Source organism: Panthera uncia, chromosome B1 (genome assembly GCF_023721935.1).
Source record: "Panthera uncia isolate 11264 chromosome B1, Puncia_PCG_1.0, whole genome shotgun sequence".
Lineage (NCBI taxonomy): Eukaryota > Metazoa > Chordata > Mammalia > Carnivora > Felidae > Panthera > Panthera uncia.
Genome location: NC_064811.1, coordinates 190,814,388 through 190,841,925, shown reverse-complemented (window position 1 = coordinate 190,841,925; position 27,538 = coordinate 190,814,388).

Genomic DNA, 27,538 nt, shown 5'->3' with positions numbered 1-27,538 from the left:
CTTGCCTTACTTAAAAGGAATAATGACATTTAAACTATCTATCAAACAGTAAAAGTAAGCTGAAGGATTTTTAAAAACATTTTTTTAATGTATATTTATTTTTCAGAGAGAGAGAGACAGAGTGTGAGTGGTGGAGGGGGCAGACAGAGAGGGAGACACAGAATCCGAAGCAGGCTCCAGGCTCTGAGCTGTCAGCACAGAGCCCGACGTGGGGCTTGAACTGAGGAACCCTGAGACCACGACCTGAGCTGAAGTCGGACACTTAACTGACTGAGCCATGCAGGCGCCCCTGAAGGATCTTTAAATGAAACTTTTCAGAATTATTCATATTTTATGAATTTTAATACTTCAAGTACTAATTATGTTTAAAATCTATGTGTTTGGTTTAGGAATCAATGTAATGCTGGCTTCATAGAATGAGTCTGGAAGTTTTCCTTCCCTTTCTACTTTTTGGAATAGCTTGAGAAGGATAGGTATTATCTCTGCTTTCAACGTCTGGTAGAACTCCCTTGGGAAGCCATTTGGTCCCGGACTCTTACTTGTTGGGAGATTTTTGATAACTGATTCAATTTTTTTGCTGGTTATGGGTCTGTTCAAGCTTTCTATTTCTTCCGGTTTGAGTTTTGGAAGTATGTGGGTGTTGAGGAATTTGTCCATTTCTTCCAGGTTGTCCAGTTTGTTGGCATATAATTTTTCATAGTATTCCCTGATAATTGGTTGTATTTCTGAGGGATTGGTTGTAATAATTCCATTTTCATTCATGATTTTATCTATTTGGGTCATCTCCCTTTTCTTTTTGAGAGGCCTGGCTAGAGGTTTATCAATTTTGTTGATTTTCTCAAAAAACCAACTCTTGGTTTCATTGATCTGCTCTACAGTTTTTTTTAGATTCTATATTGTTTATCTGCTCTTATCTTTATTATTTCTCTTCTTCTGCTGGATTTGGGGTGCTATGCTATTCTGCTTCTATTTCCTTTAGGTGTGCTGTTAGATTTTGTATTTGGGATTTTTCTTGTTTCTTGAGATAGGCCTGGATTGCAATGTATTTTTCTCTCAGGACTGCCTTCGCTGCATCCCAAAGCATTTGGATTGTTGTATTTTCACTTTCATTTGTTTCCATATATTTTTAAATTTCTTATCTAATTGCCTGGTTGACCCATTCATTCTTTAGTAGTCTGTTCTTTAACCTCCATGCTTTTGGAGGTTTTCCAGATGTTTTCTTGTGGTTGATTTCAAGCTTCATAGCACTGTGGTCTGAAAGTCTGCATGGTATGATTTCAATTCTTGTATACTTATGAAGGGGTGTTTTGTGACCCAGTATGTGATCTTGGAGAATGTTCCATGTGCACTCGAGAAGAAAGTATATTCTGTTGCTTTGGGATGCAGAGTTCTAAATATATCTGTCAAGTCCATCTGATCCAATGTATCATTCAGGGCCCTTGTTTCTTTATTGACCGTGTGTCTAGATGATCTATCCATTTCTGTAAGTGGAGTGTTAAAGTCCCCTGCAATGACCACATTCTTATCAATAAGGTTGCTTATGTTTGTGAGTAATTGTTTTATATATCTGGGGGCTCCGGTATTTGGCGCATAGACATTTATAATTGTTAGCTCTTCCTGATGGATAGACCCTGTGATTATTATATAATGCCCTTCTTCATCTCTTGTTACAGACTTTAATTTAAAGTCTAGTTTGTCTGATATAAGTATGGCTACTCCAGCTTTCTTTTGACTTCCAGTAGCATGATAGATAGTTATCCATCCCCTCACTTTCAATCTGAAGGTGTCCTCAGGTCTAAAATGAGTCTCTTGTAGACAGCAAATAGATGGGTCTTGTTCTTTTATCCATTCTGATACCCTATGTCTTTTGGTTGGAGCATTTAGTCCATTTACATTCAGTGTTATTATAGAAAGATATGGGTTTAGAGTCACTGTGATGTCTGTAGGTTTCATGCTTGCAGTGATGTCTCTGGTACTTTGTCTCACAGGATCCCCCTTAGGATCTCTTGTGGGCTGGTTTAGTGGTGATGAATACCTTCAATTTTTGTTTGTTTGGCAAGACCTTTATCTCTCCTTCTATTCTAAATGACAGAGACCCAGTAAAAAAAGAGAACTACAGGCCAATATCTCTGATAAATATGGATGCAAAAATTCTCAATAAGATACTAGCAAATCGAATTCAAATGCATATAAAAAGAATTTTTCACCATGATCAAGTGGGATTCATTCCTGGGCTACAGGGCTGGTTCAACATTCGCGAAGCAATCAATGTGATACATCACAATTAATAAAAGAAAAGATAAGAACCATATGATCCTGTCAATCAATGCAGAAAAAGCATTTGACAAAATTCATCATCCTTTCTTAATAAAAACCCTTGAGAAAGTCGGGATAGAAGTAACACACTTAAACATCATAAAAGCCATGTATGAAGAGCCCACAGCTAATATCATCCTCATGGGGAAAAAAACTAAGAGCTTTCTCCCAGAGATCAGGAACACAACAGGGATTTCCACTCTCACTGCTGTTGTTTAACATAGTGTTGGAAGTTCTAGCATCAGCAATCAGACAACAAAAGGAAATCAAAGGCATCAAAATTGGCAAAGATGAGTCAAACTTTCACTTTTTGCAGATGACGTGATATTATAAGTGGAAAACCCGACAGACTCCACCAAACGTCTGCTAGAACTGATACATGAATTCAGCAAACTCACAGGATACAAAATCAATGTACAGAAATCAGTTGCATTATTATACACTAATAATGAAGCAAAAGAAAGACAAATAAAGAAACTGATCCCATTCACAATTGCACCAAGAATCATAAAATACCTAGGAATAAACCTGACCAAAGATGTAAAAGATCTGTATGCTGAAAACTATAGAAAGCTTATGAAGAAAATTGAAGAAGATATAAAGAAATGGAAAGACATTCCCTGCTCATGGATTGGAAGAATATATATTGTCAAAATGTCAATACTACCCAAAGCTATCTAGACATTCAATGCAACCCCAATCAAAATTGCACCAGCAGTCTTCTCAAAGCTAGAACAAGCAATCCTAAAATTTGTATGGAACCACAAAAGGCCCTGAAGAGCCAAAGTAATTTTGTAGAAGACCAAAGCAGGAGGCATCACAATCCCAGACTTTAGCCTCTACTACAAAGCTGTCATCATCAAGACAGCATGGTATTGGCACAAAAACAGACACATACCCCGATGGAATAGAATAGAAACCCCAGAACTAGACCCACAAAAGTATGGCCAACTAATCTTTGACAAAGCAAGAAAGAATATCCAATGGAAAAAAGACAGTCTCTTTAACAAATGGTGCTGGGAGAACTGGACAGCAACATGCAGAAGGATGAAACTAGACCACTTTCTTATACCATTCACAAAAACAAACTCAAAATGGATGAAGGACCTGACTGTGAGACAGGAAACCATCAAAACCCTAGAGGGGAAAGCAGGGAAAAACCTCTCTGACCTCAGCTGCAGCAATTTCTTACTTGACACAACCCCAAAGGCAAGGGAATTAAAAGCAAAAATGAAATATTGGAACCTCATGAAGATAAAAAGCTTATGTACAGCAAAGGAAACAATCAACAAAACTAAAAGGCAAACAACGGAATGGGAAAAGATATTTAAAAGTGACATATCATACAAAGGGCTAGTATCCAAAATCTATAAAGAACTCACCAAACTCCACACCCGAAAAACAAATAACCCAGTGAAGAAATGGGCAGAAAACATGAATAGACACTTCTCTAAAGAAGACATCCAGATGGCCAACAGGCACATGAAAAGATGCTCAACGTCACTCCTCATCAGGGAAATACAAATCAAAACCACACTCAGATATCACCTCACGCCAGTCAGAGTGGCCAAAATGAACAAATCGGGAGACTATAGATGCTGGAGAGGATGTGGAGAAACGGGAACCCTCTTGCACTATTGGTGGGAATGCAAATTGGTGCAGCCACTCTGGAAAACAGTGTGGAGGCTCCTCAAAAAATTAAAAATAGACCTACCCTATGACCCAGCAGTAGCACTGCTAGGAATTTACCCAAGGGATACAGGAGTACTGATGCATAGGGGCACTTGTACCCCAATGTTTATAGCAGCACTCTCAACAATAGCTAAATTATGGAAAGAGCCTAAATGTCCATCAACTGATGAATGGATAAAGAAATTGTGGTTTATATACACAATGGAATACTATGTGGCAATGAGAAAGAATGAAATATGGCCTTTTGTAACAACATGGATGGAACTGGAGAGTGTTCTGCTAAGTGAAATAAGTCATACAGAGAAGGACTGATTCCATATGTTTTCACCCATTGTGGATCCTGAGAAACTTAAGAGAAGACCATGGGGGAGGGGAAGAAAAAAAATGGTTAGACAGGGAGGGAGCCAAAACATAAGAGACTCCTAAAAACTGAGAACAAAGTGAGGGTTTATGTGGGGTGGGAGGGAAGGGTGGGTGGGTGATGGGTATTGAGGAGGGCACCTGTTGGGATGAGCACTGGGTGTTGTATGGAAACCAATTTGACAATAAATTTCATAATAAAAAAAATAAATAACAAGTTTAATTCTCCTAAAAAATAAAAAAATAAAGTCTATGTGTTTAATATCTATGGTTTTGTTTTAATGTTCAAATATGCTCATTGTAATCATACTAACTTCCAAGTGCTACCTAAAATTCTCTCTCTAGAAAGTGTGATTTTGTGTTATTTTTGTTTGTAGTAACTGACTAGTCCCCAGGTTAATCTGAGTAGATAGACAAAAATTTTAAAACAGAAACATGTCTTAGCTCAGTGACTCCTCAGGATAGACACTTAACACAAAATCAAAAAGGAAAAAACAGAAGTAAATTTAGGAGTAAATCATTGTGACCTTGAATTAGTCAATGATTTCCTCTTCATGAGTTTGTGTTAGACAATGATTTTTTACATACTAAATGGAATATTCGTAGTAGCATTATTCGTCAGAACTTGGAAATGACATAACATAAATGTCTATCAATATATATCCATACAATGGAAAATTATTTACCAATAAAAGTAATGAGATGCTGATATATGAAAGAACCTCAAAAATCATTATGCTAATTAAAATAAGCCAGTCACAAAGTACTACCTACATATTATATTATTGCATTAAATTGAAATATTTAGAAAAAACTAATTTATAGGGAAATAAAGTATAGTAGTGATTTTCTGTGGCTGGCATGTAGGAGGTATGGAGAATAACTGATAATGCATCTGGGGTTTCTTTCTTGGGTGATGAAAACATTTTGAAGTTAGATTGGACTCATGATTGCACACTCTATAAATATACCAGAACCATTGAATTGTACACTTTAAATGCGTGATATTTGTGGCATATGAATTATATTTCAACAAAACTGTTCTTTCAAAAAGGTGTAGAAAGAAAAGAATCTGTAAAATCTGGAAGGGAAAAAATTGAGAAACCAGTTTAAAATAAAAGGAAATACAGCATTCTGGATAACAGCTTAATTTATATGGATCCTTTCTACTATTTTTCGTTATTTTCACTTTTGGTTATTACTGATAGTGCTTACATAAATAATCTTACATGTCTTTTGGTTAACATGTATACATATTCTGTTCAGGATTAAACTAGGAGTAGAAATGCATATGTTCAGCTCTGGAAGATACTGCCGAACAAATTTTTCAAAGTGATTATATATATGTTCTACCAGCAGTATGTGAACGTTCTGGTTTCTCAGTATTTTATGTTTTGTCTTTTTCATTTTAGTGAAAATGCAGTAGGAGTGTAGTGTCATTTTGTGGTTTCAAATATTATTTCATTGTGACTATTTAATTTATTTTTGTTGAATAACAAACTACCAGAAAGATACTAAATTGGGCACTCTTGATCCATGTGGATTAGCTGGGATCAGTCCTCAGCTGGACTGGATTAGAAGATCCAAAAGTCTTCACTCGCATGTCTGTGCCAGGAATTGTGAGGGGTCTGAGATTTTACCTTATTTACAGGCCAAAATACTAAACTATTACTATTTCACTGATGCTAACAAAAATATATAATACATATGGATCAGAGACAAAGAACTCTGTTATACATGGCAAAAGCAATAACCAGAAGGTTAGCATAATATTCCTGTTCCTAGGTACAATACAGATGGGCCTACGTGAACACCAACAGAAATAGTGGATTGAGGTACAGAAGAGGAGCACTGAGTTTGGGGACTGTACTGCTTTTATTGTGAGTGGAAATAAGCCTTCTCTTTGTCCAAAAGGAAATGTCACATCATCCGTCAAAGCTGTTCCATGCAATCACAACCCTGAGAAATGGTCAGGGTAGTAGGCAGTAAGAGCCTTGAATCTTGGCATGCAGAGCAAGAATCTGGATAGTCACTTGGATCCCATGTAGAAGAAACTGTCCTTTCCCATTGTGTAGTCCAGTCACACTTGTCAAGATCAGTTGACTGTACATGGGCATATTTCTGACTTCTGGACTCCATCCTATTCCATTTGTCTATATTTGTTTTTATGCCAGTAGAATATTGTCTTAATTACTGTAGGTTTGTAAAAATATTTTGAAATTAGTATGATGCCTACAACTTTGTTTTTATTTCTCAAGATTGTTTTGAATACCTGGGATCTTTTGTGGTTCCATATGAATTTTATAGTTGATTTTTAGATTTTTGCAAAAAATACTGTTGTGATTTTCATTGGCATTGCTTTGAATCTGGCGATCACTTTGGGTAGTACAGGCATTTAACAATATTAAGTCTTCTAATTTATGAACATGGGCTATCTCCCACTATGTGCCTTTTAAAATTTCTTTAATATAGTCTATGACTTCCTTAGTTAAGTTTGTTTGCTTTTTATTCTTTTTTGATCTAATTGTAAGTGGGATTATTTTCTTATTTTCCCTTTTGGATAGTTCACTGTTATAACATAGAATAGAACTAAGTTTGTCCATTGATTTTATATCCTGTATTTTTTTACCGAATTTATTAGCTCTAAGAGTTCTTTTTGAAACTTTTACTGTATTCTACATATAATATCATGTCATCCACAAACATAATTTTACTTCTTTCCTTTTTTTCGCTTATGAATTTTTTTTAAATTTCTTACATACTTTTAAAGTTTTTATTTAAATTCCACTTAGTTAACATACAATGTAATATTAGTTGCAGGTATATGATTTAGTTACTCAATACTTTCAAACAACACCAAAGGGTTACTATCCAAAATATATAAAGAACTTAAAAAACTTTCTTTTTGATTTGGATGCATTCTGTTTCTTTTTCTTGCCTAACTGCTCTGGCTAGCACTTTGGTACTATGTTGAATACAAGTGACAGTTGTGCGCATCCTTGCCTTGTTCCTGATCTTTTTCTTAAAAGTTTAATTTTATTTTTGAGAGAGACAGAACACAAGCAGGGGAGGGAGGAGAGAAATGGAGACACAGAATCCGAAGCAGGCTCCAGGCTCTGAGCTGTCAGCACAGAGCCTGCGGTGGGGCTCAAACCCACCAACCAGCAGATCATGACCTGAACCAAAGTCGATGCTTAACCGACTGAGCCACCCAGGTGTCCCTTGACTTTGATTTTTTTAAAAAAATGTCTATTTAGTTTTTTTTTCTTTTTTGATAAAGAGAGAGAGAGAGAGAGAGAGAGAGAGAGAGAGGGAGAGGGAGAGGGAGGAACAGAGAGAGACAGAGAGAGAGAGAGAGAGAGAGAGAGCACACAATCCCAGGAACTGTGAGATCATGACCTGAGCTGAAATCATGAGTCGGATGCCTAACTAACTGAGCCAGCCATTAAGGTGCCAATATAGGCTTTGATTTCTATACCACTTTTACATTCACAGCAAAATTGAGTGGAAGGTACGGAGATTTTGCACAAAACCCCTCCCCCATAGACTCATAGACTCCTCCACTATTAACTTGCCCTACCAGAGTTTTTGTTAAACTGATGAATCTACATTAATATATCTTTTTATTACTCAAAGTCCATAGTTTATATCAGGGATCAGTCTGGTGTTATAAACCCTAAGGGTTTAGGCAAATATATAATGATATATAGCCATCATTATATTATCATATGAAGTAGTTTGACTGTCCTAAATGTCTTCTGTGCTCTTACTCAAACTTCCCTCTCCCTTAACTCTTGACTACAACAGATTTTGTTATTTGTTTGTTTGTTTATTTATTTATTTAAGTTTTTAGTCTAATTTCAGTTAGTTACCGTGTAGTGTTATATTAGTTTCAGGTGTACAGTATAACAATTCAATAGCTCCATCCACCACAGATCTTTTTGTTGACTCCACAGTTTTATATTTTACACAGAATGTCACACATTTGGAATTATATGCTCTGTAGCCTTTCAGGCCTTTTTTTTTTTTCATTTAGTAATATGCATTCAAGTTTTCCCCATGTCTTTTAATGGCTTGATAGTTAATTTCTTCATATCACTGATTAATATTCCATTGTTTAGATATACTTCAGCTTATTTATACATTCACTTACTGGAGTACATCTTGATTGTGTCCAAGTTTTGGGCATTATTAGTAATGCTGCAAGAAACATCTGTGAATAGGCTTTTGTGTGCACTTAAGTTTTCAACTCCTTTTGATAAATATCAAGTAGTGTGGTTACTGGATCCTATGGTAAGAGTATGTTTAGATTTTTTTTCTTTAAATGTTCACTTTATGTTTGAAAGAGAGAGAGAACACACAAGATTTGGGGAGGGGGCAGAGAAAGAGGGGGACAGAGGATCCCAAGCTAGTTCTCTATTGACAGCAGTGAGCCTGACACAGGGCTTGAACACACAAACCGTAAGATCGTGACCTGAGACAACATCGGGCATTTAACCGATTGAGACACCCAGGTGCCCTGCAAGTATGCTTAATTTCCTAAGAACCTGACAAACTGGCTTTCAAAGTGTTTGCACCATTTTGTGTTCATACCAACGATGAATGAGAGTTCTTGTTACTCAACAACACTGTCAACATTTACTATTGTCAGTGTTTTGGCTTTTAACCATTTAGTAATTGTGTAGTGATGTCTGTTTTAATTTATATTTCCCTAACAACATATGATATGGAGCATCTTTTCATATGCTTATTTGCTATCTGTATGTCTTCTTTGGTGAGGTGTCTGTTAAGGCATTTGGCCCATTTTCTAATAGGGTACTTTGATGCTTATTGTTAAGTTTAGGAGCTTGTTTGTATGTTTTGGGTAACAGTGCTTTTTCAGATGCTTATTTTGCAAATATTTTCTACCAGTCTGTGGCTTATCTTACAATTTCCTTGACATTATCTTTCATTTAGCAGAAGCTTATAATTTTGGTGAAACCCAGTTTGTCAACTCTTTCTTTCATGGATCACGCCTTTGCTATTGTATCTAAAAAGCTATCACCATACTCAAAGTCTAGATTTTACTAGAATTAATGTGCTCCAGGATTCTGGCATTAATGAGGAAATAGTAAATGCAACACTAGAATATTTGCGAAGAGGTTAGTAGAAGGAAATGTAATAATCACACTTTATATTTAATATTAAAGACTAAGTAAAAATAAATATACAGGTGGATTTATTATAAAACAAAATGTAGGTCGGCAGATAAGTACCTAAAACATTAATAATTTTTCTCACTGTAAATGCACGAAATATTTCTAAGAATGTCATCGTGGGAAACATATAAAATCCTTCAAAAAGGCAGAACAAAAATAATAATACCAAAAATTTGAAAGGAAAAACACTGATAAAGGTATAATATGCTAAGAGTAATTAAAAGAAAGCTGATAGAAGCTATATCACTACCAAAGTAGACCTTGAGGCAAAATTTACTACACAAATAAAGGACATTTCATCACAATAATGGGGACAGTTTATAGTGAGATAGTGCAATACTAATTGTGTAAGCCAGCAGAATATCACTACCGTATACCCTGAAGGAAAACCTCAAAAAAATAAATAAAAGAAGAAATACGAAAACCCACAATAGAGTGGAATATTTAACTGCTCCATTTCCAGTAACTGTTAGTAAAGCAGCTGAATATTCAGTAAAGTTATGGGAGATAACAATAATATGATTAATAAAATTCACTTCACTTAGTGTATGTGTTTACACACACACACACACACACACACACACACACAGAATTGTGCTCCCACCCTGATTGTTTTTGATTAAACATGAAACATTTGTCAAAGTTGAACATATGTAGCTTAAGTCATAAAGCAATCCTCAAAAATTTCAAGGAACTGAACCTATTCAAATTTTTACCTTAATCATATGGAATTAAAATTAAAAACTAAAAAAAAATGACAATGGTACCAAGAAGATACTCAAATCCCCAATTGCCTAGAAAAGAAATAATACATGGCTAAATATTAAGTATGTCAAAAAATAATATAAAAACAGATGATAGAAATATTTTAAATTCTTTAAAATGAAAATTGGATATCTGAATGCTTTTGAGTAAACAGAAAGGACAGCCTGTACATGAATGTGTATGAGACAAAGATTTCCCAAACAGAACAAGATAGCAACAACAATGAAACAACTCCTATGATGGAAATAAAAAAAAATTGTATTATGTTCTGATCAGAAATTTCTATTTACAGAATAGACTATTATGGGGATAAATGCAACCCAAAGAGTGTAGAAGAGATTCCTAGTATATAATACATGAAGTTATTACTTTCAGAATATATAAGGAAATATTAATCAAAAAGAAGCTGACAAACAACCAAATAGAAAAATGCAGAAAAGATTTGCCGTAAGAATAGCTAAAATGAAAAGGAGAACAACGGTCTAGCTTTGGAGATTATGGGGAGACAAAGAATATATATACACTGATGATGGGAGTGTACATTGATAAAAATAACTTGGTGAAAACTGTTGGCATATCTAGTGTAGTAAAAGAAAGATAAGGATGCTCTACTCCAGCAACCCCTCCCATGGATATGCACCCAAAAGAGATCAGTGCATAAATGCACCAAAAAACATGTACAAGGTTACCCATACCAGCACTGTTTATAAAAGTCGAATGCATCAGTACACTGGGTGCACATATAACAGTGTATTCATCCAAAGCGATCATATGCAATGTTCAATATGCAATATGAAGAAAGTAAAACAACACTCAACAGGAGGAATGAATTTCTCCATCTTAATTTTCAGCAAAAGAGTCCATACAAAAAAGAGAATTTTGATGATTCCATTTATATTAAGTTAAAAAAAGAAAAAAAAAAAAAAAAGAAAACAGCAAAGCTGAACTATGGTGTCAGAAGCCAAGATACTGATTACCCTTTGTGAGACGTTACTACTTGAGGATATGCAAAAGACTTTAAGGTCCCTGGTGATATTCCGTTTCTTGATCAGTTTCAGGTATACGGCTATGATTCAATTCTTGAAAATTCATCCAGCTAAATGTCTTACTCACACCCTTTTATATAGGCATATATACCATAATCAAATAATGTACAATAAATATTGCTTTTGTTTAGTTAGTTGTTTTTATTCTAGATGATTTTGGTGATTTTTAAAGATCAGTACAATACAAATCAACATGTAAAAATTTTTAATTTCAAACACAGTCAAATTTACTTAATAGTGACAACCCCTAACAACTTTAGTGCTTGATATAATTAAACAAGAAAAAAAATGTATTAAGGTAGTGATATTATAGCTTGTGATAGCAAAGACGTTTCAGTAGTCAATTTTTGGGGTTTTAAATAAGCTTAAGTAGTAATAGGTCATTGGGGTGTAATAGTTATCATGTCCTAATATCACCCCTGAAGAGAATATCGTAGCCAGAGGCAGCCATGTGCCCTCAAGCACCCAGGAGTGCTGTTATCTGATAATTATACCTGCTGCTTTCACCAAGCATCGTATAAACATTTGGTTTTTTAAGTACAGCCATTATACTCATTTTAAGTATATTGCTCTGACCACAAAAAATACCAGTTAATGTTATGATAGTTTAATAATTAAAATATAATGATATTGCATGTCTTATATAATGTAACAAAAATCTCTCAAAAAAACCTTCTTCCTTAAAAATATTAATGAAAATAAGAATATTAAAATAATCTTATAATTTAAAACATTAATAAAATAATAATCTACCTATAGTTACATATTCCTAATTATAACAAAAAAGTAGCTGCTTATGAAAATCAATTAATCATAGCAATCACTGATCTCCGTTCTCTTTTATCCTATTAAGAAATAAACAGGGTGATCACCTCCCGAAATAATTTATCTCTCCCTTAGTCTTTGACAGGATACTTAAAAGTTCACAGGTTTAAAAGACAAGTGAATTTAGCTGTAACGTTTTACACTACAAATTTGTGGCTTATATTTCATTAAATGGTTAATTTTTTTAAATTTTTTTAACGTTTTTATTTATTTTTGAAACAGAGAGAGACAGAGCATGAACAGGGGAGGGTCACAGAGAGGGAGACACAGAATCTGAAACAGGCTCCAGGCTCCGAGCTGTCAGCACAGAGCCTGACGCGGGGCTCGAACTCAGAGACGGCGAGATTGTGACCTGAGCCGAAGTCGGCTGCTTAACCGACTGAGCCACCCAGGCGCCCCTAAATGGTTAATGTTTTAAAGATAAATATTTTTATATAATGTATATATAATACATTTTTATATAATGTATATATAATGTTTAATAGTATGACATAGAAAATAGATTTTTATTATTAAATAAATCATTTAAGGCTCTTGATTGTTATGAACTGTTTTAAGATAAAATAATCACTTACAAATAAATTTAATATCATGATGGATAGTCTTTCATAGATGCTACTGAATTATAAGAAAAAAAATGTTTTCTTTATTCCTCCTAGTGATCTCAAAATCCTCTATGCTTTTCAGTATTTCATCTTAAAATATAGTTCATTTATTTTTACATTGCCAAGTAAATACACTAAAATTTAAATTGCCAAAAGAGCTAGCACATTTAAACACAGGTAGTCAGTCAGAATATAGTTAGGTACAGAGTATAGTTTACATTGTTCTTTGTCTAATGTGCTTTCCATTGGAATTCTATGCCCCATTAGGAGAAACAGGGTAGATATGAAAGAAAGATATCGATCCTTTAATCAAATGGCTTATACAAATAAAAATTTTTGATTAGTGCCCAACCTTTTATCAACCAGCCACTGAACCCCTTCAATTCCAACAATAATCCCCACTGTTACAGACTATATGGTTGACTGGAAAATGTTCTGTTTATTTTTAAAAATACTGTATGCTTCAAATTCAATTTATGGAAAAACTAATTATGTTATGTTTATCTATAAGTTGAAATACAGTGGGAATAAAGTTTTTAACTTTATTTCTGAGAAATCCCAAGCTATCAGCTTACAATATTGAAAATAACCACAAATAAGAAACAGGCATCATTAAATCCAGCCAGCATCTGAGTAAATTAAATGTAGAGAAAAATAGGAAGAAAAGGTTGCTCTGAGAAGAGAGACTGATTATGAAAACCTGCACAAAAACGTGTGCACAGACACACCCATGCGTGCACACATACACACATGTGCACACACAGAAAAAGACACATATATCCACATGGAGAGACACACGTGTGCACACATGTGTACACGTGCACACACACACACACCTAATAGCTTTAAGTTTGAACACATTTTCGAAAGTAGAAATAACATATTTTTGGCGATGTAATTACATAATCACAATACACAAGGGAGTAAACTACTGTAAAGACAGTAACACTGGAAGTCGCAAGCATACAGTGAGGAAGTTAGAGTAATAGAACTTGAGGCAAACAAAAAAGTCCACAAAGAGAGGAAAAGGTGGAGTATACCTCTCAATACACCATGCGTATCAATTTACTAAAAACTAACTTATATAAAAAAGATAGGAGCCAATTACATATGGGATCTGGCAACACTTGAATTCTGGGGTAAATTTTCATTGAACTGTCAAAGGTTTTATATCCTCTGAACCAGCGTGTTTTATCAGGAGGGTTTTGGTTTTATTTTGACCTCAAAATTTAATCTGGAGTAAATTTATACCAAATTTGGTTCTCTCTTAAAAGTCTAAGTTACCATGCTTTTAGTCTCTTAGGACTGGATCATTTAATATGTCTGAGTGAAAAGTATGTAGCTTTGAGAGGTTTCAATCTATGTCTCTACAGTTCGGCAAAGTTTGTAATTAGCCTAAGTATTTAAAAAACAGATATTGTGCATTATTATTCTTTTCAATGTTAAGGGGATATTTAAATAGTGGTTTATTTTCATTCATTTTCCAGAAAGAGGTGAGTCCACAGAGCCACTTAACTAATTATTATTTACTTTCAACTTTACCTCAGAATATGATGTTGTTTTTCTCACTATGAGTGTGTGTGTGTGTGTGTGTGTGTGTGTGTGTGTGTGTGTGTGTGTATGTGTGTCCCTACATACATATCTTAGAGAAAACTTAAAGGCATGGTCTTAACCATTAATACTAGTCTTATTGTAGGGCAATGGCTTTTCCATGGTGCCCTGCGGACTCTGCCTTTAGACAAGGCTTAATGACAGTTGGTCTAGGTTGTGGCAGAATGTCCTATGATCACACTGTAATGCAAGAATATGGGAGGATTTATAAGGAGGTGCCATCCGGCTGTTTGTCAGTTGCCTCTCTGTTTACCATGGAGGCTGTCAAGAGGCAATTCCTCATGCCTTCTGTGTTCTGATCATCTCTGAGGCTTGCTGTTTCCCCATTCTTAAGGTACATAACTGCAGGCTTTCAAATTGTGATCTGTCATTCTAGATTCGGTCATTTGGACCCTGTTGATTCAGTGTCATCTTGTGAGATACGGGACATTAGGAATAGACACCTATGCTATTCTTGCTTTCACTGCCTAGGTAAATAATACATTTTCTGAATTTAAAAGGAGTTTCTTTTTCTTTACCAGTTGAACATGGTGTTAGCATTACTTGAAACTGCCTTTCCAAGAAACAGTATATTCAAGGCTGCTTCATAAAGTGGCTTTTCTTCACCAAAGTGTTAGCAGCTGTGTCATGTGGACATTTTTAATCACAAGAGGAAGGGAAAAGCTATAGTTGAGAATTCACAGTAAAGCTGTGACAATTCAGGACCATATGATTTCTTCTATATGGCCATAATTTGCCAGGAGTTATTAGGGAATCTCAATCACCTTAGTTTACTTAAACCAGAATAAATACCTCTTCTCTATATAGTTTAAAACACTTATGAAAGAAGAAATAAATTTTGTGGAGTTTCCGTATCAAATATAAAGACAATGGTTCCATGTGCTATATAATGCTTCCAGAATGCTGAGAAGACTGAATACCAAATAATATTTTTCAGAATATTTCAAGTCGGTTTTAATGAAAATGAGGAGGTATATCAAGAAAATCATTACTCTTAATATTATTTTCTGCTATAGATGACGTAACTATTAAAAATAAGGGAAAGCAAGACAAGGCAAAAAGTACTTGTGAACTATTTACTATGCAGAGTCTCATTTAGACATTTATTACATCAACATTACCCGAGAGGTCATTGCTGGGATGAAAACTTTATAAACAAGAAAATAATTGTGATTGTCACTTACTTTTGAACAGAATATTTAAAATTTTGAGAAGACATGAATTTCTCAGAATTATGTCTAGAGATTTGCCCCTATGCCCATTTCTGGATTAAATATCCCTAACTTAAGTTTGACGTGTTTTCATCAGTTCCCTAAAAAAACCCATCCTTACAGGTCCATTTGCAAGTGACTATACTGACACTTTTTTAAAGACAGAATTTAAATAGTCAATGTTGTAACTAAAACAAATAATAGAGATTTGCAGTCCCTTCTTGCATACAGAGTTGAAATAAACAACTACATATCACTGGTAAACTGATATGATAATTTACAAAACAATGATTCAACTATTCACTGAATATATTTCTTGTGCTGATAAGATATGGTTGAATGGTTTACACACACTTTAAAATTTTCTCAATATTTATTACCAATATGTCCAATTTGAAATAATGGTTTTTGGACTTGTGTCAAATAAATGCTACAGAGATTTGAATTAATTACCACCCAATATGTTTGAATGAGCATATTGAGTCATTTAAAGGCTAGACCCAACCTCTTGTGATATTTAGTAACTACAGCCAGAGAAATAACATGCTCTCTCAATGACATGCTGATCATGTTAAATTACTCTCAATAAAATATTTTGATCCCAAACTGGCTTATTACATTTAAGGAAGTCTTTTAATAATATGTTTACATTTAAATACAACTACTAATTAAAATCCTCTGGACAAAAACTAAATTCCATAATCCCTTTAACTTAATATGTTTCAATTTTGTTTTAGTATTTTAAGATGTGCTAACCTGAGTGATTTTAGGATTGCAATCATAATGAACTGCATGCACAATGTCATTTTCATGTATTATTAAAATATTCATTTCCACATTTCAACAGTAAAGTTATTTTATAATAAACACAGAAATGTACAATGACCATCCCTACTGTCCAAAAGTAGTGGTAAAGATTTGGATTCATTTTTCAGTACGTTCCTCCAACGGTGTGTGTGTGTGTGTGTGTGTGTGTGTGTGTGTTTTCATGTGCTATTTTAATCAGAAAAAATGTTATTATACTTTATATTATTTCTGCAGCTTACTTCTTCTCTTTATTGATTAGGCCTAGAAATTGTCTTCAAACCTAAATAAAATATATGAAACTTCATAAACAGAGCCATACAAAACCTGTAAGCACTACATAAAATATATAGGAAGCACATAATCCAGAAATAAATAAAATATTACTTTATTGAAAAAACATATATTTGAAATTTGGTCAAGTTTCGGGCTTGGTTCAAACACTTGCTCCCTACAAATGGGAACTAACAACCATAATTTAAATACTGTATGAATGCCATAGAACTGCAAAATAAATTTCATATAATGCAAAAATGCAATCATCACTTTTTTGTTAGGCAGTTAGACATTAGCAAGGAGAGATAAAGCAGATGCTGGCCACACCCTAGGAACTATCCATGAGGGTAACAGCTGCATCTTCAGAGCCACCTCTAAGGACTAACAGAACAGAAAAGGCCCAGCCACAGAGCTGGCTTGAAAGCCACAGGGCACTTCTGAGAGCTGTGCATGCTCACAAAGGGTGCAATTTGCGTTAAATACCTTTAAGGTCACAACAAAAGCTCATAGACATTCATAAATATGTAATACATAAACAAATACAATTATAACAATGCACAATGGCCGGGTGCATGTGCAGAAGCCAAAATGTTATATAACCACCAGCCATCAATCAAAAATGTCAATCAAAGCCAAATTTACCTAAGCAGAAAGCAGGCTTAAAAGGATGCAGCTAGGGGCGCCTGGGTGGCTTGGTCGGTTAAGCGTCCAACTTCGGCTCAGGTCATGATCTCGCGGTCGGTGGGTTCGAGCCCCGCGTCGGGCTCTGTGCTGACAGCTCAGAGCCTGGAGCCTGTTTCAGATTCTGTGTCTCCCTCTCTCTGTGACCCTCCCCCGTTCATGCTCTGTCTCTCTCTGTCTCAAAAATAAATAAACGTTAAAAAAAAAATTAAAAAAAAAAAAAAAAAAAAAGGATGCAGCTAAATCTTTAGGGGCCATTGCCACTCTTGCTTCAGCGGTGGCCCTTTTTCCTCTTGAAAGTATACTATACTTCCTTACTCAGTAAACTCTATGTCTCCACTCTGGTCTCTGGTCTCCAATTCTTTGGTGCATCTGGGTCAAGAACCAAGTGACCTGGTAACAGTTGTACTTTTTAAAATAATTTACTTAAAAAGAACTATAGTCAAATATCACTTATATAAATAATGCAAAATATGATAAATAGATGATTAGAAAATAATATAGCAGCATACTAAATATAATTCAAGAGAAAGAGGGTTCTGTTATAGGATTGCAAGGAAGATGCATTATATATATATGCATATTCTGGTTAAAATAAACACTGTAGAATAGGAACAGATGGCCACATCTTTACTAGCAATTCATATAAAGGCAGCTACACACACACACACACATTTAATGTATGTGTGTGTGTGTGTGTGTGTATGTGTGTGTGTACATGTGTGTATAATGGTTAGGAGTTAGGGCTCTTGCCCATGTTCAGAAGAGATCTATCCTGGCTGGGGTACCTAGGTGGCTCAGTCAGTTAAGCGTCTGACTTTGGCTCAGGTCATGATCTCATGGTTCGTGAGTTCAGTCGTGAGTTCAAGCCCCGCATCAGGCTCTGTGCTAACAGCTCAGAGCCTGGAGCCTGGAACCTGCTTTGGATTCTGTCTCCCTCTCTCTCTGCCCCTCCCTGCTCATCCTCACTCTCTTTCTCTGTCTTTCAAAAATAAAGATTTAAAAAGAAACCTATCCTCCCTAACTTAAACAGAAAAGAAAGTTTTGGGGAAGATATTTTGCAGTCCACACATCAATAAGGAGCCTGCAACGCCAGCTCTGGAAAACAGACTGGAATCAAAGAAAGCCTTCCCACAAAGAACAGCGTGGTCGGGACACTGACTCTGGCACAACCATTGATAAAAATAATGCAGCTGCTCCTGGATTTCTCAATGTTATCATGTGAATGAGTTCTAACCTTTTTGGTTTAATAATAAAGTCCCTGAGGAAATGTGTCCAACTCACCTAAATTATCTCCGGTGACGGTGTACCGGTTAAGAGGAAGGTAGTAGTAAATAGAATCATACATATTTTATATATACTTAGCCTCTGCATCGGAGCTGGGGACCTGTACCTCACAAAGAATGTACTACACAATATGAAAGAGAGCCTTATGCCTTCACCATTTCTAACTCATTACAATAATTGAAGATATCAACTGTTAACTGATTACTTATTTTACAATAAGCAATTTGCTGATCTGCTTAATTTCGATGAGTTGCTGGCTGATTCTCCTGGATTTTTAAGTCGTTCATCTTGTCACCTGCCTATGATGGTACTTTTCCTAATATTTTAAAATATATTTGCACATTTATGTTCTTCATTATTTTCTGATTACATCAACTAACAATTCCATAAGGAAATTACATGATTGGTATATTTCATTGTTTGTAGGGAATGTAACAGCTTTCTCATGGCTGGTCTCTCCTGAGATTCCCAGTTAATCTAGCAGAATATCTTTGCTATTTCAGTAAAAATACTTTTAATTTCTTTAACATTTATTCACTTTTGAGAGACAGAAAGAGACACAGCCTCAGTGGGGAAGGGGCAGAGGAAGACACACACACACACACAAAATCTGAAGCAGGCTCCAGGCTCTGAGCTGTCAGCACAGAGCCTGACATGGGGCTTGAACTCAGGAACCAACTGTGAGATCATGACCTGAGCTGAAGTCCGACACTTAACTGACTGAGTCACTCAGGTGCCCCATTCAGTAAAAATATTTTAGCATTATCTCACAGATAGAGATTACGAGAGAAACTTTGCTGCCATCCTTCATTCTGATTCCATATGGCTTCTAACTCTTCTTACCAATTGTGTGTGTTTATTAGGCCATATACTGCAGAAATGCTTATTTAAAATTGCATGCATGAATGAATGAAATGTTATATTTCATTACAGGAAATATTGTGTCACCAGACTGAAGCAATGGGAAACATTTAACAAAGTAAACTTATTTAATTTAAATAATGAAATTAAAGCAGGTCCACATAAGGCAGCTTGATTGCCGAGCCAAAGGCCTTAATTACCTTCCTTTAAATATACATGTGTATAGCTTAGGTATGAGTGTTCTGTCAGCAGTCCAGTTAAAAGAAATCTGACTAGAATCAACTGCTTTTTCTACTTTTACATATTTATTTATTTATTTGGGAGAGACCGAAATAACGAGAGTAGGGGAGGAGCAGAGCGAGAGAAGGAGAGAGAGAATCCCAAGCAGGCTCCATACGGCCAGCGCAGAGGCTGATGTGGGGCTCGAATTCAGGGAACCCTGAGATCATGACCTGAGCTGAAACCAAGGGTCAGATGCTTAATAGACTGAGCCACCCAGGCACCCCTCAACTACTTTTTCAAGCTAGAAATTTACTACATTTTACAGGGCAAGCTTTCCCATAGCAAGTAGAAGCTGAGTTTAAAAGATTCTATGATATTATATGGCCTAGCAGCTCAGCCAAGCTCATTGTCTACGAAGATAATTGTTAATGTTGAATCCATTGGCTTTGTTCAGAAATATTCTAACATATGCTTTACATATTATTTTTCAATATTAAAATAATTGATTAACCCACCATTATCTGAAAAACGACAGATAGCTATTTGACACAGAAACATATCCTGAGGGTAATGGAAAAAACAAATGTTCATGTCCACAAGACCTTATATAAATGATAAAGGAGGTGACATTTGAACTGCATACTGAAGGGAACAATGTTTCCTGGTAAATTTTCACTGAATTTTCCCACTGAAAAAAAATTGTGTCCTACTTCTACAGATACTATTATTCAAACAAACCAAACAAAAGTGTACTTTAAATAATTAGGACATTTGAGTGATGGGGTAACATTTAATTCATTTTATCACTTTGTATCCTGTACAGAGATTTAAATAATACAACAATTTCATTTACCTAAAAGTAAACTGTTGCCAAAATGTCTTTCCAACCTCATGAGGTTTGACCAGTCAACTTATAAGAGCAATTTGGAAATTATGCCTCTGATTAACTAAGCTTCCAGGAAATTTTAAAATATGTTAAGAATCAGCTGACCTGTCAGTTCCATATGGTTACTTTCAGAATGAGATCATAGGGTTATTTTGTTACAGTGAGGACATCAGTCAGGTTCACAACTGTGTTTCAATTGTACCAATTATTCCCCCCTTATACTTCTCACTTACATTGATAAACTGTAAGTTTTGAAAATGTTTATTCCATGTCATTTACATATCTTTGTGTCTCATATATATTGTAAATATCAATACTGAATATTTAAAGACATGGCAATATACTATATTGCAGAAATTTTTGAAATTTATTTTCGATCAAGTCAATCTGTTTACCCTGAATACATGGTAAAAATTATGGATATCTAAAATTATATCACATCGTAGCATAGGATTCCACAACAAATTAAGTATGACAAAGTTTGTCATGAGACTAAAAAAATATATTTCCACACCCTCTACCCTAAACAAAAGAATCATGGGATTTGGGACACTAAGAAACACCCTCTCTATCATTCTCTCCTAGTCGTGAGCAGATCCTTTGACAAGATTGCAGAAATCCAAAGAAAATGCTTGGCAATAATAGTTCTAAGACAAAATGGCCCAGGCTATATTCCATGGGACATTCATGTATAGAGTGGTAATAATTATTCTTGGAAAGAAGAGCCATGAGGTCAAATAATTTTGGGTAAATATGCATATTACTTATACTTGGAAATTAACAATTTATACTTGACTATTAAATGTTGTGAGAAATCTTGATACAAAAAAAAGGTTTAAAATTTGGTTAGGGGTGCCTAAGTGACTTGGTGGGCTAAGCTTCCAACTTTTGGTTTCGGCTCAGGTCATAACCACACAGTTCACGTTGGAGCCCTGGGTTGGGCTCTGTGCTGACAGTGCAGACCTTCCTGGGATTCTCCCTCTCTCTCTCTCTCTCTGTCTCTCTCTCTCTGTCTCTCTCTCTCTCTCTCTCTGACCCCACACTCACTCTGCTCTTTTGCACTGTCTCTTTCTCTCAAAATAAATAAACTTTAAAACAAATTGTTTAACATTTATATCCCAAACTTGATTAGCAGAACTCTTACTTTATTGTACTATGTACTTCATCCACATTTTCTTCAATCAGTAATATTTTCTTGAACATGAACAGTTTTAGTAAAACTTGTTTTTTCTGGGGTGTGTGAGCAGCTCTGTTGCTTGAGCATCTGGCTCTTGGTTCCAGCTCAGGTTATGATCTCGTGGTTATTGAGTCTGAGCTCTGCATCACGCTCTGTGCTGCAGCACAGAGCCGTCTTGGGATTCTCTCTTCCCCTCTCTCTGCCCCTATCCCATTCAAGCTGTCTGTCTCTCTCAGAATAAATAAGTAAAATAAAAGAAGACTTATTTATTCTGCCTTCTTGCTTATACAAGTATTTTATGTTTTCTTGAAAGTAATACAAATTCTGTACTGAGAATTAGAAAAGAATATCCTTGAAACCTATGTGAACACAGATATATCTGAATTTCAGTTATACCTCCAAGTAGGTTTTACCTAGACTTTTCTAAACATTTACCTCAGTTACATCTACCAACCGCCTCTGCCAAGTTTTGTCTTCTTTCAGTTAGCATGAGTTGAGTTTTTGTCACTTAAGTTATCGAAAAAGCTTTGAAAAATGTAATAATGACATCTTGCTAAGTAATTTCTGTGATAAACATAAGTTATTTAGTTTCCTGACTTCTCATTATTGAATTCTTATTTCTAATGACATATTTGATATACAAATACACATATGCATACATACAAATACATATATATACACATGTATATATATATGTGTGTATATATATATTTTTTTTCCTGGAAGGTGTCTTAATGGTATGTTTTTTAGGACTTATATATTATAAATGTCATAACTAAATGGCAACTGATGGGTTTTGCTTCCTTTTTTGATTACAGTATCTCCTATTCAGTATTCCATGGAGAATACTTCATTATTTGCTCAAATTTCATTTTGCAGTAAATTTGAGGCCAGACTGACTTATGTACATTGTAGATAATGTTTTTTTCCAGTAATAAGTCTTTAGAAATATTTATCTCCTCAATTCAAAATTTCCCAAGTTTACTTATCACTATGTAGATAAATTGCTAAATATATTCCCTTATCTCCTCATCATGAAATCTAACTTTTCAGTTACGCAGATAGTTCGACACAAGAATAGTATTATTGAGGGGATGAGATGAGTTAAGGGAGAAAGAATCACAATTGATTTTCTTATTCATTTACTTAAATGTTGGATGATTTTAAATAATAATAGTGGGTTTTGATTAGATGTAAGGTTAAGTCCAGTTGTGAACACAATAAAATGATATTAACTTTAAAGTCTTAATAAATGATTGACAAAAGCTTAACTTTTTAAAATTTTACTTTTATTAAGCATGTACCACTGAACATATGAGTCTTAAGGAAACCACATTCTCATTTAATATTGTTAGTTTTAAAACTTAATACTTATCACGGCTTTTGCATCTTCTAAAATACTATGACACCCATGGATTCAGGGGATCTTCTGGTCCTTACTCTTTGTGATTTGCTCAGATCATGGGATAATATATTTCTTCTATCTATACACAGCAGACTAGAGACCAAACCACCATTTATAGAAACGTATCCACTTAATTAAAAAAATTGTTATACCTAATGAAATACCACAGTTGGACCAGATTCTGCATATAGAAAAAAAGACATAATTCCTACTCTCATGGATCTTACGGTTTGGTCAAGATTAAAAATAATTCAAAGCAAATAAACTTATAATTAAAAATGTGAAAAGACACATAAAGGAATGAACAAGATGCTCTTAAAAAGATGAGGGGAGTGGAAGACACATCCTGTATCGCGTGCCAAAGCTTTTCTGGGAAAAGAACAACAAGAAACAATGCATGTGAGGGGAGAGCGTCCTAGGGAAAGAAGTAACTTTCGCTCTGGGCCTCAGGCAAGGAAGAACTCGATGTGTTCTAGCGCACAAAAGAGGAACAGAGTGTCTGCAACCTGGTTTCCGAGGTGCAGTGGACAGTGCAGGAGACAATGTGGGAGAGACAGGCCAGGAACACATCTTTCAGACATTTATGACGGATAAGACTGAGCCCATATCCACACACCATAGAATCTGAGGTAAGGATTAAAACCCTGACAGCTTACTTGGGAGAAGCATCTCCACTGTCGTGAGGCTGAAGAATAAAGAGAAGTGAATAGAAAGGAAAAATGCAAAGACATGGAATGCAATCACTTACCTTTTGGCTCATGTTTCACAAAGAGCTGAGGGCTCTCCGTAAATGTGTCTTCTCAGTAACTGAGACTTCCTCAGGATGGTTTTAAGAACAAAACTAAACTTAGGATAGTCCTGTGGAGAGAAAAAAAAGGGGTGACAGACTTAACATGTTTAAAGTTCTTCTGTTTGTTTTTTTTTGTTTTCCATTAGTCAAGGATGTCACTCATTATTATTATGCTCTGAAATTTCCATAGTTTGCAGTTTTATCCCAGGACAGAAGTAAAGGCATGATATCAAAATGGTAGGGTAACTAGTAATAGAAGAAAGAGAAGGACCGATACAAAGAGGGAAGTAATATTTAGGGTTTCTTAGAACACACACAAAATTTGTATTTAGTAAACACACCATGGTAAAATATTTTGGGATTATGCTCAGTGTAATGGTAAAATATATTGAATAAGATTTAACTTGTGATATGATCAAATTCGTATTTCCAAATGATACTCTTGGATACTGTGGCAGAAATGTAGAGGGACAGGGAAACATCTGGCAGAAGGAATGGTTAGAAAGCTTTTAAGACTGTGCACTTGAATTATAACAACAGCATGGATTAGTGTGTGAGCAGTGAAAGGCGACAAAGTTGAGAGCTCCAAGAAGTGTTTTGAAGGTAGACACATGAAATACACTGATGATTGTGGAAAATGTAGGATGGAGAGAAATTAAGATTGATTTTAGCACAAAAACTAGAACATTTAGATGTTAAAATCTGATGAAATAAAGATAATTTGGGAGTAGAATTTGAATAGAGATGATGAGTTTGACTTCCTCAAATTTATTTCACTGAAGTGGTTTGTTTGTTTGTTTGTTTGCTTTTAAGAAAATTGGATTGGCCTGAAATGGCCTGAAACATCAAATCTGATTTCTGCTTTCCAGGTATGTTATAAACATTCTAAAAACATGGCATCATTGGGGTGCCTGGGTGGCTCAGTCAGTTCAGCATCGACCTTGGCTCAAGTCATGATCTCGCAGTTCATGAGTTCAAGCCCCACATCTGCTTCTGAGCTGACAGCTCAGAGCCTGGAGGCTACTTCAGAATCTGTGTCTCCCTCTGTCTCTCTCTTTCCTCTCCCTCTTGCTCTCTCTCTCTCATAAATAAATAAACAAACATGGCATCATCAAAATGTTTGTGTATCTTTCTCTTACTGCCATCTACTAGAAAAGACATTTTAATGGAAATGCATACCATTGAATCTGCATAGTTTTAATGAATGGGACTTGAATTCTGACCCCACAATTAGAATGCATTAACACTATGCTGTATGATTTCATATGTTTTTCCAGAGTTATACTGTGGATTTGGAACCTAACAGACTTAGATGGAGATTTTGTCCCACCACTCAAACAGATGTAATATCTCAAATGAGTGACTCCAATCAATCATACAGTCCTTCAATTTTCTCATCTGTAAAAATAAATAATTACATCTACTTCATATGCTGCTTTGAGATTTACATGAGAAAGTAGCTGATCAAAGTAATTATTCATCACATGAAATTCTTTTCCCTCTCCCAGTGTCCAGGCTGAATATCTCAATGCTAATTTGGGTGTACTTTAAAGATATTTTGTGATAAACTCAACAGGAACACTGGAATAGTTTTAAAAACTGTCAGCCTCTTATAAAATGATTTGATACATGTGCTATTTTAAGTTTTGTGTTTTGAAAAGCAAAACAAAAATCATTTGGTGTGTTTACAGTTTAGACAGGGAATGAGTTTCAGCATAAAACACATTATGAAGCCTGGGTAATTGTGTACTGATTACCATAACTTAGTGTGAAGAATGTTTGATTTATTATACCTGTCTCCCTAAGTAAGATAAAATGTTTGAACAAAAAATATTTTTTTCAAATGTCTATTTATTTATTTTGAGATAGAGAGAGAGCAGCAGAGGGGCTGAGAGAGAGGGAGACAGAGAAGCCCAGGCAGTCTCTACACAGTCAGCACAGAGACCAGCACGAGGCTCAATCCCAAGAACCATGAGATCACGACCTGAGCAGAAAACAAGAGTTGGAGGCTTCACCGACTGAGCCACCCTGGTGCCCCTGAACAAAAATTACTTTTAATCCTCAAACCTAGGATTGGGTTTAAGGGGGAAACAGCCAATCAGAGAAGAGCCTCCTGTGACATATCAAGCTGAGGGGAAAAGAACTGTCCTTATTCTGACAAAGTGCTGATGAACTTGCAAAAGTGGGCCAGGGTCAGTTCTGTAAAAGGTTTTTAACCCTTGTCAGGGACTGTATTGAATATCAAATCTTTCCATTTAAATCGAAATCAAGCCCTACTCCTTTAAGCATAAAAGAAATTTATGTCTCTGATATAATATAGAGTAACTACCACAGCACCCACAGAAGTCAAATCCATCCTGAAGGAAAGAATTGTTTCTATAAAATCTGTTATTCAGGATCCATGAATGAAAGAGAAATATGGGCAGACAGTAGGAGGCACTGCCTTCTCTTTTCACCTTAAGTTATATGAGATTCCACTTCCTAAGTTTACATCTATGCTGTAAAGACTTATTTTTTTTTAGGTTTATTTATTTTTGAGAGACAGAGAGAGCAAATGGGGGAGTGGCAGAGAGAGAGAGAGAGGGAGAGAGAGTCCCAAACAGGCTCCGCACTGTCAGCATGGAGCCCAATGTGGGGCTGGAACTCACAAACCATGAGATCATGACATGAGCTGAAACCAGGAGTCAGACACTTAACCACCTAAGCCACCCAGGCATTCTGTAAAGACTTATTTAATTGATATATGACATTAGACTGATAAGAACGTTTCTACATGATGTAAGTTGGTTTAGAAAACTAGTCTAGAAGAGAAAACTTTCTGAATATAAAGATCCAATCTTTTCTTCAGATTTATTGAGGTATAACTAACAAATAAAAATTATATATATTTATTATGTTTTGATATGCATATATGCTGTTAAATGATTACCACATTCAATCTAGTTAATACATCTATCACTTCACGTAATCATTATTTTTAAACTTATGGTGAGAATGTTTAAAATATATACTTTTAGCAAATTTCAAGTATATAATACATTATTATCAACTATAGCCAACCTAGTATACATTAGATATTCAGAAATTATTAACTCTTCCTAACTGAGACCGTGTAATCTTTGATCAACCTCTCTCCATTCCCCCCATCTCCTAGAGCCCCAGGGAACCACCATTTTACTCTCTGCTTCTATTAACTCAACTTTATCAAATTTCACATATGAGTGAGACAATGCAGTGTTTGTCTTTCTAGATCTGACTTAAGTCACTTGGCATAATGCCTTCTGAGTTTTTATACTGTCACACATGACAGATTTCCTTTTTTAAGGTTGAATATCATCCCCTTGTATGTATACACACACACACACACACACACACACACACAAACACACATGCAAAGACACACACACACACACACACACACACACACACACCCCATTTTATTCATTCATCCTTCAGTGCACACACTTAGGTTAATTCCATATGTTGGTTATTACAAATGATACTGCAATGAACATGGGGA